The sequence below is a fragment of the Podarcis pityusensis genome (genome assembly GCF_964106645.2).
Source record: "Podarcis pityusensis genome assembly, chromosome: 11".
NCBI classification, from domain to species: Eukaryota; Metazoa; Chordata; class Lepidosauria; order Squamata; family Lacertidae; genus Podarcis; species Podarcis pityusensis.
The window spans coordinates 8,557,204-8,570,997 of NC_138036.1; the positions used below are offsets into that span (position 1 = coordinate 8,557,204).

Genomic DNA, 13,794 nt, shown 5'->3' on the forward strand with positions numbered 1-13,794 from the left:
ATTCATATTATTATTATTATTTATTCAATTTCTAGACCTTTCATCCAAGGATCACAGGGTGTTTTGCAATATAAAAACTCGAAAATGCTTAGCAAAGTAAACAAAAATAGTACTTTGAAGCTGAAAAGGCCATAGATACACACTGAGTGTAGGTACTATTAATTGATTGTAAGATGCTCCAGGAGCCTTCCTGGTACCTGATGCTCTAAATCAAGCTTCCTCAACCTCGGCCCTCCAGATGCTTTGAGACTACAATTCCCATCATCCCTGACCACTGGTCCTGCTAGCTAGGGATCATGGGAGTTGTAGGCCAAAAAAACATCTGGAGGGCCCAGGTTGAGGAAGCCTGCTCTAAATAGTATGTTTTTTGTGTGTGCTTTTTTTGCATTTTTTATGTTGTCAACCCTGTGGCCTTCGGAGGAAGGGCAGTATATAAATCTAATAAAAGAAGAATGTGTATATGAATATAAACATACGTATAAACGCATGCGCACACGCATTTCTGGGTAGGTTTGGTAGGTTTGGTTTGCCTGTTTTGTTTCTTTGCAGGTCACTTTGCGTTGCAAGGAGGAAAGTGGCTGCTAAATTTAATAACATATATAACATTACGTGCAAATTTATTGCATTACTTGCTTGTTACGATAAATAAATAACCCAGCCATAATGTAATCATATATATATGTAGGTATAGATACATGCAGGTTTTTTTTTTCCATTTGCAGAACCTTGTGATTAATGTTCGGTGTGTAACGTTTGACGTGTGTTATCATATTATATTTCATTTCGTGTTGCGATTAGCAATGAACCTTTTCGCTCTCCTGTCAGCGGCCGTTGGGAAAAGCGCGCCAATTTCGCCCTCCCTGAGGGAAACCCGTTGGAGGCGCGCGAGGGGCTCCGCTTTCCCGCCCAATGCGCGCGCGCGCGCTCTCTCCCGGGAGCCGCTAGGCGGCGCTGCCGCGGCGCGCGCTTACCTTGCGTCAGCCGCTCTTCCCCGCCTCCTCCCTCTTCGCCTTTCCCCCTCCGTCGACGAAGCCGCCGCCGCCGCCGCCGGAAGTGACGCCGAAGGGAGCCGGAGCCGAGGCGAGCCCAGCGGCCTCTCTCCTTCCCTCCCTGCGGTGACATTTCCGCTCCCTCTCCGCTGGGCCGAGGAGGAGGAGAGGGAGAGGGAGAGGGCGAGGGCGAGCCGGTGGTGACGGAGGGAGGACACCCGGCCCCTCATGCTCGAGCTGCTCCCTTCCGCGGGGCCTGAGGCCGGGAGGAGCCTCGGCGGCGGCCCTGGTGGTGAGTGACCCCCTTTCCCAAGCGGCCCTCCTTGAGAATCCAGGCCCCACAGTCGGGGGGGGCACTAGCCGCCCCCTCGACCCATAGGAAGGCTTGGGGGGTGGGTGGGTTCAAGAGCGCGCACGGCGGCAAGTTTTGAGGCTCTCGACCTTGGTCGGCCTCCGTTTTCGCCTTGTCGCCTGGCAACGCTTCATCCGACCCCCCCCCCCGCCTCAAATCTTGAGGTTTAAAGAGAGGGGGCAGGTGGAGAGGAGGGCTGCTCTCTTTCAAACCCTCCCCCCCCCGATTCGTTCCTTGGTGGTCCCTTTGCCCCCCTCACCACCTCAAGAGAAACCAGGACTTCTCCCCGGCGTGTAGCTGTTCATTTGGGGGGGGTGCATGCGGGCCAAGGGGGTCAGGAAGCAGAGACCACCCCCCTTAAGGAAACCTGCCCTGTCAGGTTTTCTTAAGAGGAGCTGGTTGGCATGGCCCTGTAATTCTGCACAAGGTTGAGAAATGGGGTGGGGAACGTTAGGGCCAGGGGTTTTTGGGGTTTTTTGAGGGGGGAGGACTGCACCAGATGTAGAATTAACTAGCCATGACTCTGCTGCTTCTCATCCGCTCCATGCGTAACCTTGAAATAGTGAAATGTCGAGGAAATAGCCTCATCTCCCCTCTTTTGTGTTTTCTGGGAAACTTAAGAAAGAAGGGGATGAGCGGCTTTTCCTTGAGTCAGTGCTTCTTTGGGGGTGATGGTTTTCTCACCTGTAGCACATCACACCCACCCGCTCTTTTTTGCTTACCACCATGGACACACTGGCTGCCTCTCTCTGCCTCCCCAACTTAAGTCTGTGCCTAAGGGACATCATCTCAGAAGTTTATTCCTTTGGTTCCAATGGGATCTGTTGGTATATGTGTTTAACATGTATGATAAAGAAGTTCTTCTTGGTGGAAAGAGAGGGCCTAATAGAATAGCTGTGAGAGATCAGAGGGGTGAAGTATAGATGGGGAACCTGGGCCTCTGAATGTTGTGACTTCAATTCCCATCACTTCCAATTAGTATGGCCAGTGGTCAAGGGTGATAAGAGCTGTAGTCGAACAATACCACAGAACCCTCACTCCTGTGGTAAATGAAAACCATGAGTCTCCTTCTATGTGGGTAACTTTGTAATCTTTCTTTCATTTTGGAAAGAAGCAGGGATGCCTCCTTTTCTATTCACTAATGGAGCTTAATGTACTAGAGTGCGCTTTCCCCCAGAAACAAGATTGCAGTGATATGTGTATGTAGAGTAGAGTTTGCTTAGACAGTTTCTATGGGACTCCCTTGGGGCAAGTTCAAATGTAGATATATTAGCCAGGTTTGTACGACACTGTAAACCATAGTTTAATTTATACTGTGAATAAGCTGAATGGCCAACCTGCTGGTGTTTGCTGTTGAAATTACAGGCACTTTGTGCCTCCCCAATCCTGCCTGTCCAGAGCCAGCTTGGCTTCATGGTACAAGTTCTCCAGTCAAACAATGAGTGGCAAGGGCAAACAAACGGTTGTTGGTTTGGAGAAAGCAAACTATGAGTATGGGCTCGCACATGATGTGAAGCCTGCTTCTGCTTTGTTCCCTCCCTGGCGCACTGAAGGAAAGAGCTGGGGAGCAGTCAAGTGTGATCTTCGGAGCAGCAGGCATTAGCTTGCTGCTTGTTCACTGTAAACCGTTGTATATTTTAAACTCTGGTTTTAAGTGACATGCAGTCCAGGACATTCTTGTTAATCCATCCTAATCCACCTTTTTCAATTGAAAATTATTCCAGATTGGTTGTTAGTTATTATTTCCTTTACGGCATGGTGATCTGATCTGTACTGACCTCCTATCCCTCTATAAGGCTGCAAAGATATTAGGTGCTAAACCTTTTCCCCTTGCCCTCTTCTCTCCCTCCCTCTCCCCATTCCTTTGAATATTTTATCTGCCACTGTTAGCAAAGGTGGAAACAAGCCAGAGGTGTAACTGAAATACAACTGTCTGGCTTCAAGTAAAGAATTCTTTTCAGCTGGGTTAATGACAGTAAATGATAAATATAGCTGCTTTGAATTTCTGTGACCTGACACATTGCTCTAGTGAAGTTTAATTTGTAGATTTAGCAACTATTTTTACAAGCCCTGTGGGCTGTTGAGTAATAATAGTGACTGCTGTAGGTCATTTAATCAGAAGAATTTATAATGTTGGAGGACATCATTTTTTATTCTTAGAGCAAAATGTATGATGTTATTGATGAGCCCATAATTCAGCATCAACAAATCATTCAAAGCAAATGTTCTTCCCGCAGTAGCCAGAGGACCACTACATGCTTCTGTTTGTAGAATGTACACAAATTCAAAGGAGAGTTTACTATTTTGCAAGTGACAACAAGCCACATGTCCATGGACATGATGGGTTTTTTAACATTGGTGAGAGCTTTGATGTAACAGGACAGCAGGAATAGAGTGTGGATGGGCTTTTCTTGCAATAATTGTGGAAACCCAAATGTTACCTTCGTTTGATTATTATTTCTATATACTTAGCTCATTTTAAATTAGTTCAGAATTTAGATAGCATTCTAACATTTGTTGCTTTTCATTCGCAAAGTGTAACATTCCATATTAAAGGGGGGAAATGTGCATACTTCAACAATGCCATTTTTTGCATCAAGTGTTGTCTAGAGTAGGGCGGTCCAACTTTTCATACCAAGTGGACCTACAGGACTTGTGGGCCACACACTGGCCTGTTGCGGGGGGGGGGGGGGAGGCCAAAATTTGATAACCCCACTTGTGCTGCCTTCCAAAAGCTGGCTAATGAGGTGTTGGACTTTGGGAAGGAGGTGTGAGGATTCTGACTGGGTCCTACAGTCCTCCCATCTGCTTCCTAAAGCTGAGAAATTGCTAACCAGGCAGGAGTACTCTAGGACCTTGTTAGAGTCCTCATTCCTTCTTCCCAAAACCAAGAGCCTTGCTTGACTTTCAGGAGCAATTCTTTGGAGAATGTGAGGAGCTGTTGTGGGAAGGAAGCCTGAACTCTCTCTTCTGTATGAGTGGGACACCATGTGCAGTGCTTTATATTCTGATCTGTGACTACAGAATGTGGGTTAGAATCCCAAACGCAAATGAAGAGCCTTCATGTTTCATTTATACACATTGTCTCTTTCTGTTGGATTGCATAAAGGACAAATATATCTTGTTCTAATTGTGGGGTTCTTTCCTTTGTACTTTAGTCTTCCCTAAAAGCAGCAGAAATATTTTTCTGTCTCAAGAGGGGAGTTCTCAACTGATATACTGAGAATGACTGAGCAATAAACTTGAGGAATACTCTCATGGTTCTTCCATAGCTGGAGGAGTTAATTAGTGTCTGTGTTTGGCTAGGTATAAGGATCAAAGAATTAACACTGAAATATAGAAGGCTGCTCAAATGTGTTAAACATAGCTGCAAAATTAGATCTGTATCATTGATTATGATAATAACTATGTTTTAATATTTTACCAAGATCGGTGGTGATGGATGTTGGATAACATGATCTGCAAAGCGCCTGTACTGTGTTGGAAGCACTTACGGAAATGTTTCAAAGTACATGTTTACTCTAGCCAATAAAATTGAAAAATATATTAAAGGTAAAGAGAAGATCAAGCTTTTTGGTGTCTTAGAGAATGTAAGCATTGCAAATAATGCTTCTTAAATGGTTTTGAAACCTGACAATTTTCGTCTTTGAATTATTTAAACCTCTGTCTCTTCAGGTTCTAATTATGGGACGCCTCATCCCACGCTGGCTAGTGAAATAAAAGAGAGAGGAACAGAATAGGTGTACCTTTAACCATCACTGTGAAAGTAGTTAACTGAAATGCTAAAAGTGGCATCTGAGGAAATGCAATTACACCTCAGTCCCTTCCTCCTTTTGTAGTGTTTCATTTTGCTTTTTTAAAAAGAGAATAAACATGTAAAGGCAATTTCCTTCCAAATGCCCATTTTTCTTTGCAAATATATGCCTTAGTTGCTATTTCTCAGAGCTGCTTGTAGAATGTGAACTTTTGAAGCAGAGAGACCAAGTATATGGTAAAAGGTCTTAGCTATTCTGAGCAATATAACTGACATGCTTGCGATATGTTGTTTATCTGTGGTCAATGATATGAGGAAGTTGTGTACCGAAAAGAGAAACTGATCCAGAGTGGATTTTTATTACTTGGCGACTTCAAGTGTAATTTTATCAGCTCTTGTTAATGGTGCTAATTTCCTAGTAATGTGTGTGCATGTGCTTTTTGGAGGATGGGATGAAGTGTGAAAAAGACAGAGGAGAAGAAAAAGTGGGATAATTGGCTATACTTATCTATTCACCTAGTTACGCTATTCAGAAGTCCCCAATTGCCCTTGTAATGTAGTTTTTATTACTTTAGATCAGAGGATTTCAATTTTTGGGGGTCCACGGCTCCCTTGACCAACTACATTCTTTTTGCAGCACCCCTGTGGGGCTCAGGAGCCCAGTTATGTCACCCCTTGCCTGCAGAGCTGGTAGCCCCTCACCTTTTTCAAATGCCCTCCCTTGTGGAGTGTGCCTTCACCCTCCTCTCCTGTCCTTGGGAGTGCTTTGGGCAGCTACCGCCGCTGTCCCTGGTCTCTGAGCTGCCTCCCCTGCCCCAAAGAGAGGTGCCTCCCACTGCCCCACAGGGGCCTGGGAAGCACCCCCTGGCTAGCCCCAGAGCCACCATTTTTCTGGAGAGCTGGAGAGCCAGGGCTGCTGGAAGAAACAGCTGTGCAAGCCTTTTGGAGGCAGAGACATGAGAGGGCATCAGAGGAGGGAAGGAAAGAGGGACAGAGGCCAGTGTTGCCCACCACACCCCTGACCATCATTCAAGGCACCCCAGGGTGCCACGGCACACTGGTTGGAAACCACTTTTTTTTATTTATAAACATCCCTGTATTTTATAGACTGGCATATAGCACTCAGTTTTCTGTTTAAAGGGTCCACATTTAGGAAGGTATTCAACTAAGCTTTACTCAGAACAGACCTGTTGAATTTCATGGCACTAGTTTAATCATGGGCTACTTTGAGTAAAACTTAACTGACTGCCACCCCTAATTATTTAAGTGTAATTGCAAAAATAAATGACAGCGTTTAGGATTTCTTCCCTTCTTATCTTTGGATAGTGCTCAGTGTAGGGGAATAGGCAAAGTGGTTGATTTGGATATACCAGACCCAATTTCAGTTGTTTGCTATGTCATTAATTTCACTGGTGCCATTAGCTACCTCATAGCCAAGCATACCTCAAGTGGTTGTGAAGATAATGAAAATTCTAGCTGTGCCACCTTGAGCTGAAAAAAAAGTGGGATAGATTTGTAACAAATTTGAGTGTAGGAAGAGTTAATGAACTTTCAGTTTTGGGGTTTTTTCCCCCATATAGCAAACAGTAAAAAAAACCAACAACCACAAAGCAAGTGTGACAAGTCTTTGTGCAAAACTATAAAGTTGAAGGAATTAATGGAAACCTGCATTAAATGAATGGGTAAAAAAATGGGGGGGGGGAATTGACAAATTTGCAGTACAGCGGCATTTATGAATTGGCAGCTTTCACTCTTACCGGTGCTGATTCCTGTGCTTTCCTGAAATGTCTAAATCAAGGGTGGTAACTGAGGTAACAGCTGGCAGAGGAACAGTTAAGCAACCCCTCCCTTTCCCCCCAAGTCGGCTCCCCTGTGGATGCCTTCCTCCACTTTGCACATCAGCAGCAAACACAGGATTGGGAATCCTGCAGTTACCACCAAACCTCTGGTTTAACAGAGCTTAATCAGTAATATGCTTTTTCACCCATGCAACCCAACCCTGTGCATGCTTATGCAAGAGTAAGTCACAGAGTTCAGTGGGACTTTCCCTTTGAATAACTGTATTTGGCTTAAGAGTTCAGCCCTAGAAAGGAAAGATAGTTGAAGTTGGGTTTGTTTGTTTGTTTTTAAAAAAAAGGTTCATCTCCACTTCAGCAACCCCTCTGCCCACTTCAATTTAAGATAGAGCTTTAGTATTGCTCTTTAGGGCTTAGATAAAACTAAGAATTAGAGTTGCTTGACTCCGTGGGTATCACTGCTATGAAATATCATCCCCAAGTATATTTATAGTGTGCTTTCAAAAGTGAACTAACGAAACCAGGTGATAAAACAACGTGCTAATGTCACTGCTTATCTATATTATTTATATTAGTATGGCTTTTTTAAAAGAGTTCCACTACAGAAGCGCTATTTTTAATAGAACTATTCTCCGTGGTGACGATGAGCTTCTGCTACAAATGTGATAGCAATAAATACCTAGCACCATAAACATTGTCTGTCTTAGAAGCAATCCAAGATACAATTTATTTTGGGATTAATAAATAAGATGATGCCTCTCATATCTGTTCCAGCATAAACAGAGTCACTATGCTAGCTTTAAGGTTTAGATTGTGAATTTACAATACACATTTTCCTATGTCGGATACAGACTGCAGCCTACCGTTATAATCAAAAACTTCTAGACAATCTGTTGTATTCAGTAACTTGTTTTCAGGCATGTCTTCTAAAGATTAGTATGGCTTTCCTTTTTGAGAGGAAGTGGTCAAGTACGGTGAATCCCCATGTGTTTCTGTCTATTGTCATTTGCATTTGTTGCTTTGTAGATACTGTGACTTTGGCTCGGTCCAATGTATTGTTTGAAATAGGAAAGATTTTCTTTAAAAAAAATTTTTTTTTTTTACATTGAAAAAATGTTGCAGACCGCTTTGTCTTGAAGTCAAGGTTAGCTGCCTTTAAGGTCTGTATAAGAGTTACCGGTATGTGTCAGTGGAAAGCTTGTGTGCTTCTTAATTTGATTGTCTCAGAATAACATGACAAAGACACTCTTATCAATTTTATTATACTAGCTCAGCAACAATAATCAAACTATGATCTCCACAGAAATGTTGTTTTGTAATATTAAAAAATACATACTGAAATTGTAAGTGGTGCAATTTGGGTATTTCTTTACAAAACATCTAAACTTCAGGGAACCTATTAATTCAAGATGTTACAGCAGGACTCGTTCTTGCACAATTACAGTTGTTGCCCAAAGCATACAGAAATGAAGTAATATGTGTGAATTTATTTTATAGCATTTGTGTTTCACCTTTCCTCCAAGAAGCTCAGGGCAACATGCATAGGGTAATCTCGTATCACAGCATCTCAGTCCATATTGGTAATCTTTGTCATTTCAGCCTGTAGCAGTAAATTAGGCTGAAAGCTAGTGTCTTGCCCAGAGTCACCCACTGAACTTCATGGTTGAGTTTGCACATGGGTCTTCCTGATCTAACTCCCAGCACACTGGGCCCCATTTAAGTTGCATGTTGAATTAAATGTCTATTTCCAAGGTTATTTGACTTTCCCTTTTTTAAAGGTTCGTTGCTAGTTGCCATACACACTCCTAACTCAGGGATTTTTTAGGTGATGTTATCTACAGAGTTCTTTATCCAGGTCTGTGGTTAATTCTAACTTATGTAAAATGCTTGCATAAATCTCACCAGTTTTCAATCCAAATTTTAGTGACCCAAAAGATAGAAAGCTTGTCTTTCCTCAGATGTTAGGGCCCTGAAGGTTTTTTTTATTTTTATTTCCAGAGCAGCATCTTTTAGATTTTAGTTGATTTTCCTTTACTTACTGTGATAAGAAAAATCAAGGCAAGAGCCTCTGAGACATCTGTTTCTAAATGCTTACAAGCTTCTAATATGGAGGCTTACAAAGTAATGAGGGCACCCTTTGCAAAAAGTGTATTAGCCCCCTTTGGCGTTTTTGTTTGTTTGTTCCAACCAAGCAGTCTGTTCTTACTTGGCTGTGTTTCAAATGTATTCTTCCCAATTTTGTGTGTGCGTACTGCTTTGATACTACCCAGTTTGAAATGGCATTGTCTTGGGTGCTAGTGCAGCCGTCCTTCGTTGGAACAAAAAGCGCATATTTCTCTATACTTTACTGATGGGAAGAGATAAGTGTATTTGTTTTGGAAGACTTTCGTCTTGTTTTGTATCTGGGACTTACGTAATGGCTTTACCAGATGACTGACTGTGGGCTTGTAATTGAGTTTCATTTTATTTTATTAATGTTTTGCCAGTCCAGGGGAAAAGGGGTGGATGGGCAGTATAGTCTATGTTTTATGGGTGGAGAGACGATCATTGTTGTTACTGAAGGGTTGCTTTATGATACTGTTATTGTTCAAGTTCAAATAGTGAAGGTTAGTGTTATAGGAAGCTCTGAAATAACTCCTGGAGCCTGGTCCTAAGGAGTCCATCTGAGAAAATGATTTGGTATTTCCTGCCTCCTACTGGTCATAGGGAAAAAGTATCCAATATAGTGTGGCGCCTTCAGTAATTGCAGGAGGACAACTTTGCAGGTAAGAGCCTAAGTTGACCATTTCCTCAGTGTTCGAAAGTGGTCAGAATTATCCATGTTTTGGATAGTAAGGGGCCTGAAACCTGAACCAAGGAACTTTGGCTGAATCTACTCCAGTCTCTACTTCACAGATGCTATTGTGTTGTCTCAAACAGCTAAGTAATCTGTGCTTGCTTCTACAGTGGTACCTCGGGTTAAGTACTTAATTCGTTCCGGAGGTCTGTACTTAACCTGAAGCACCACTTTAGCTAATGGGGCCTCCCGCTGCTGCCACGCCGCTGGAGCACGATTTCTGTTCTCATCCTGAAGCAAAGTTCTTAACCTGAAGCGTATGTAACCTGAAGCATATGTAACCCGAGGTACCACTGTACAAACATCTTTTAGTTTTACAAGACTATGGAATTATAGAATGCAGTGGTGATACTTGTTTACATTTAGCAGGACTTCAGTGAAGTCTTGACAGTTCAGTTTCAATGAGGATTTTAAAATCATCTGCCAGTTTTCAATCCACCCCCTTTATTTGCCAGTTTTGCCTAGCTTTTTCAATAATGTGTTCCCAGGAATAGCAGAGCCTGTGCTGTAGGAAGAATTATTAAAGTCTCTGTTTTAATGTAGCCAGTGTGATGAATGGGGAAAGGGTATGCTTTTTCATGTGTTGTTTGAGAACAGAGTTTAATGCAAGTCAGCTCAATGCAGTCACCTCCATTAACTGCTGAAATTCAAAGTGTCAGTTCTTTGAGGATGTTTAAGGCTATGGGCTTGAACTAGATCTTCTCTTTACATGCAGGACTTCTCTCACTTTTGATGGCAGTTGATGAGTGCTTAATGCTGCGCCATAGAATAAAAGCTGTAACTTTAAAAGTCTCCAATAGGAATTGTAGAAACACCGTGCAGTATGATTAAAGACACCTTTTAAAAAATCTGTAGCCTGAAGAAACATCATGCATCACCTGTTGAATTGCTTATACAATTGTTCTTTGGACAAAATGCACCAACTGGTTTTGATCTTTTAGCACTCTACAAATTAAACTTGATTTAGAATTTTGAATTCAGGGATGTCCAGTTTTGAAAATAAACCTTGACTAGGTACTAGACCACTGTTAGTGAAATTGTTATATCAGCTCAGTGATAAGGGTAAACAGTGCTGAACCCTCTGAACTTTTAAAAATAGACTTTGAAGGTGTAATTTCTACTTCATTCACCTCATTGACTGTAACCCTTACCCTAATGGTGAGCATGTTTGGAATTATGTGACAGATTTTTTTCTTGTATCGTATTATCAAATTTCAGTTTTTTTAAAAAAGGAAAGGATAGATTTTAACAAGATCATGAGAACTGAAGCCAGAAATAAGCCTTCAGAGAGAGCCTGTGGCCCTCTAGGTTTTGCTGGCTTACACTGATAACTCCCAGCATTCCTGATCATTTGCCATGCTATCTAGGACTAATAGGAGTCGTAGTCCAACAACAATGGAGAGCCACAGGTTCTGCATCCATGACATAGGTTATATTTGGCTTGATTCTGTAATCCCATTGCTCTGGGTGGAATTCAACAATGCGCTAAGTTGAATGCTCTGTCTGAGCAAGCTTACCAGATGGAGTAATCCCTCTCCATGCACTGTTCCAGGAGGTTTCCAAAGCCACTTTTGGAGTGGGCATGGGGAGGAAAGGAGGGAAAACCCAATTGCGTAAGTAGAAGCCCTTACACAGGGCTTCTCTCGGGACTGATGAATCCCACCCTCTGTTAGGTTGCTTTCTGTGGTTTGCTGATCCGATGATCTTCCTTTCCTGGCCCGTATATCTTCTCCACTGGGGATTTAGAAGCCATCAAGATCATAACTGGAAACCAAAGAGAAATGACAGGTCCTTTTTTTTTGCTTTAACAAAGGCTCAAAGATTAGAATATGATAAGAATGAGCACATTGATTTACCATTCAGTTATCAGTAGGTGCAGTAATTTTGTAACATGCAGTGAAATGCACCAGTTGAATGACTACCAGTTTGACACTTGGTTTACGAAAGCAGTTTATTTTCCTGAATCATCAGGAAAAACTTGTACTATCTTAAAGGATGTATGTGTGAAAAAACTGTGGAGCTGTTTATTCTTAACACACACAAAGGCCCTGAACTGACAACCTACAACCGCAAGACACATGCAGTTATTTGTGGTATCTTTATACTGACAGGCAAATGTTTACTTATTTTATATTGCATATATTTACGTAAGTGTTTACCTGTCAGTTAGTAGCATTTCAGCTGTCAGAATTTCATGAGAATAATCCAGCGCAAAGATACATAATTGCCCAATGCCATTCATTGAGACTTAACAGCATGCAGATAAAATCTTAATAGTTTACAGCAGAAGGATTAGTATCATCAGGTATTGCCCTGAGGTGAAAGCTTATGCCATGCAACCCTGCTGCCACTTCAACTTAACAAGTCAAATACAATATTGGTAGGATATGACATCTATTAGCTGTAACCTTGCAAATGATATCTCCAAATCTATGAATGCTACTTTTTGGAAATATTGAGCAGAATTCCTAAAATGTTGATTGAGGTATTGACTCCAGGAATGTAGACAGAGATGCTCAAATACCATTTTAGCAATATTTGGTGTCCTTAAAAGAGAACTGTTTCTTACCCCAGAGATCTTAATAGTTTAATTGTCTAGACACTGAAGTTGGGAGGGAGATGTCTTATGTTGCAATGTTAATATTTCAGAATTGTTCATGAGTTGGTTATTTGTAATACAGGAAATGCTTCATTTCATAGCTTCTGTAACAAAGGGCAAATAAATGCACCTCCCTATCACTGCATTTTCCCTCTTGAAGCTGCGCTGCTTTTCCAGCCACAAAGTGGAATGTCTCCATTGCATTGGTGTGATGTACTACATAGAATGCTTAACTTGGGCCAGGGAGATATGATTGATTGATTTTGATATGTTTGTGTGGCACAGAACACCCCAAGTTGACACAGAAAAAATAAGGAGTTATCAATGGCCACTTGTGTTCTATGTGGTGATTCAAGGCTTAAATTCCACCCTAAATGACATTTATCAAACACAGATGTGTCAGCAGTTCCAAGAATAGGATTCCTTTCTTGCTTACCTTCATCCTTATTTGTGTACATCCTACGCCCAAGGTAAATTGTCATATTGTGAGCCCTGTTGGATCAGTCTGATGGTTCAGCTAGTCTAGCATTTTGTTTCTGGGAGGTGTGCCGGCAAGATGTGAAGGCATTGACCCTCTCCTCCTGTATTGATCCCAGCATCTCTTACTCAGAGGTGTACACTCTCTGACATCCCATTTAGCTGTTATGGCTGATATCTGTTGATAGACTCTTTCCTCCTTGATGCTAAGCAGTTGAATGGAAAAAACAAAACAAGAAGTACTATTTCACACTACAGACTCATAAGCAACTTACAATTTCACTGCCATGATATGTGGTAATGACCACAAGCTTAGAATCATAGAATCATAGAGTTGGAAGAGACAACAAGGGCCATCGAGTCCAACCCCCTGCCAAGCAGGAAACACCATTAGAGCACTCCTGACATATGGTTGTCAAGCCTCTGCTTAAAGACCTCCAAAGAAGGAGACTCCAACACACTCCTTGGCAGCAAATTCCACTGTCGAACAGCTCTTACTGTCAGGAAGTTCTTCCTAATGGTTAGGTGGAATCTTCTTTCTTGTAGTTTGGATCCATTGCTCCGTGCCCGCTTCTCTGGAGCAGCAGAAAACAACCTTTCTCCCTCCTCTATGTGACATCCTTTTATATATTTGAACATGGCTATCATATCACCCCTTAACCTCCTCTTCTCCAGGCTAAACATGCCCAGCTCCCTTAGCCGTTCCTCATAAGGCATCGTTTCCAGGCCTTTGACCATTTTGGTTGCCCTCCTCTGGACACGTTCCAGTTTGTCAGTGTCCTTCTTGAACTGTGGTGCCCAGAACTGGACACAGTACTCCAGGTGAGGTCTGACCAGAGCAGAATACAGTGGCACTATTACTTCCCTTGATCTAGATGCTATACTCCTATTGATGCAGCCCAGAATTGCATTGGCTTTTTTAGCTGCCGCGTCACACTGTTGGCTCATGTCAAGTTTGTGATCAACCAAGACTCCTAGATCCTTTTCACAT

The 13,794-nt window shown here is 42.3% G+C and overlaps 1 protein-coding gene across 6 annotated transcripts in view; it reads left to right on the top strand.

Moving 5' to 3' along the window:
• Positions 1 to 1,028: 1,028 nt before the first annotated feature.
• Positions 1,029 to 13,794, top strand: part of ARK2N (arkadia (RNF111) N-terminal like PKA signaling regulator 2N) — a 57,070-nt gene continuing 44,304 nt past the window's right edge. For 2 of the 6 annotated variants that reach the window (XM_080973579.1, XM_080973578.1), the window contains exon 1: positions 1,033 to 1,281. The gene's annotated coding sequence lies outside the window, so the exon portion shown is untranslated. Of the gene's footprint in view, positions 1,282 to 13,794 lie in introns of all 6 variants that reach the window. The other 4 variants (XM_080973580.1, XM_080973581.1, XM_080973582.1 and 1 more) reach the window with 3 other exon arrangements.